We start from the raw sequence: 2,267 nt of genomic DNA, 5'->3' as shown, positions 1-2,267 counted from the left end.
TAGAATGTGAGGCGATAGAATGTTTGTAACACAATGCAATGTGACGTGATACAATGTGACGGCATAGAATGTGATGCGATAGAATGTTTGTGACGCGATAGAATTTTTGTGACGTGATAGACTGTGACGCAATAGAATGTTACGCGATAGAATGTGACGCGATAGAATGTTTGTGACGCGATACAATGTGACGCGAAAGAATGTGACGCAATGAAATGTTGCGCGATAGAATGTTTGTGAGAAAAGGAATAGAATGTTTGTGACACAATGGAATGTTTCGTGATAGAATGTGACGCGATAGAATTTGATGCGATAGAATGTTTGTGACGCGATAGAATGTTTGTGACGCGATAGAATGTGACGCGATAGAATGTGATGCGATAGAATGTTTGTGACGCGATAGAATGTGACACGATAGAATGTGACGCGATAGAATGTTTGTGACACGATAGAATGTTTGTGACGCGATAGAATGTGATGCGATAGAATTTTTGTGACACGACAGAATGTTTGTGACGCTATACAATGTCTGTTATGCAATATTATGTGACGCGATAGAACGTTTGTGATGCGATAGAATGTGACGCGATAGAATGTGACATGATAGGATGTTTGTGACGCGTTAGATTGTGATGCGATAGAATGTTTGTGACCCGATATCATGTCTGTGACGCGATAGAATGTCCGTGATGCGATAGAATGTGATGCGATAGAATTTTTGTGACGCGATGGATTGTGACGCCATAGAATGTTTGTGACACAATGGAATGTGACGTGATAGAATGTGATGCGATAGAATGTTTGTGACACGATAGAATGTTTGTGACACTATAGAATGTCTGTGATGCAATAGAATGTGACAGGATAGAATGTTTGTGATGTGATAGAATGTGACACAATAGAATGTTGCGCGATAGAATGTGACCCGATAGAATGTTTGTGACACAATGGAATGTGACGTGATAGAATGTTACGGCATAGAATGTGATGCGATAGATTGTTAATGACGCAATAGAATTTTTGTGATGCGATAGCATGTGACGCAATAGAATGTTATCCGATAGAATGTGACGCGATAGAATGTTTGTGACGCCATAGAATGTGACAGTATAAAATGTGACGCGATAGAATGTGATGCGATATAATGTTTGTTACGTGATAGAATGTGATGTGATAGAATGTGGCGCGATAGAATGGTTTTGACGGCATAGAATGTGACGCGATAGAATGTTTGTGACGCGATAGAATGTCTGTGATGCAATAGAATGTGACGCGATAGAACGTTCGTGATGCGATAGAATGTGACGCAGTAGAATGTTAATAGATAGAATATGACGCGATAGAATGTTTGTGACACAATAGAATATGACATGGTAGAATGTGACAAGATAGAATGTGATGCGATGGAATGTTTGGGACGCGATAGAATGTCTGTGACGCAATAGAATGTCTGTGATGCAACAGAATGTGACGCAATAGAATGTTTGTGATGCGATACAATGTGATGCAATAGACTGTTATGCGATAGAATGTGACGTGTTAGAATGTTTGTGATGCGACAGAATGTGACGCAATGACATGTTGCACGATAGAATGTGACGCGATAGAATCTTTGTGACACAACGGAATGTGACGTGATAGAATGTGATGCGATAGAATGTGACGCGATAGAATGGTTGTGACACGATAGAATGTGACGCGATAGAATTTGAGGCGATAGAATGTGACGTGATAGAATGTTTGTGATGCGATGGAATGTGATAGAATGTAACGTGATAGAATGTGACGCGATAGGATGTTTGTGATGCGATAGAATGTGACGCGATAGAATGTTTGTGACGCGATAGAATGTCTGTGATGCAACAGAATGTGACGCAATAGAACGTTTGTGATGCGAAAGAATGTGATGCAATAGAATGTTACGCGATAGAATGTGACGCGATAGAATGTTTGTGACACAATAGAATGTGACATGATAGAATGTGACACGATGGAATGTGATGCGATGGAATATTTGTGACAAGATAGTATGTTTGTGACGCGATAGAATGTCTGTGATGCAATAGAATGTGACGCGATAGAATGTTTGTGATGCGAAAGAATGTGACGCGATAGAATGTGACGCGATAGAATGTTTGTGACACAATGGAATGTGACGTGATAGAATGTGATGCGATAGAATGTGACGCGATAGAATGGTTGTGACGCGATAAGATGTGACGCGATAGAATTTGACGCGATAGAATGTGACGCGAAAGAATGTTTGT

This window comes from Rhea pennata, unplaced genomic scaffold, assembly GCF_028389875.1.
Source record: "Rhea pennata isolate bPtePen1 unplaced genomic scaffold, bPtePen1.pri scaffold_51, whole genome shotgun sequence".
Classification (NCBI taxonomy): Eukaryota; Metazoa; Chordata; class Aves; order Rheiformes; family Rheidae; genus Rhea; species Rhea pennata.
Note: the sequence above shows the minus strand (reverse complement) of the source record.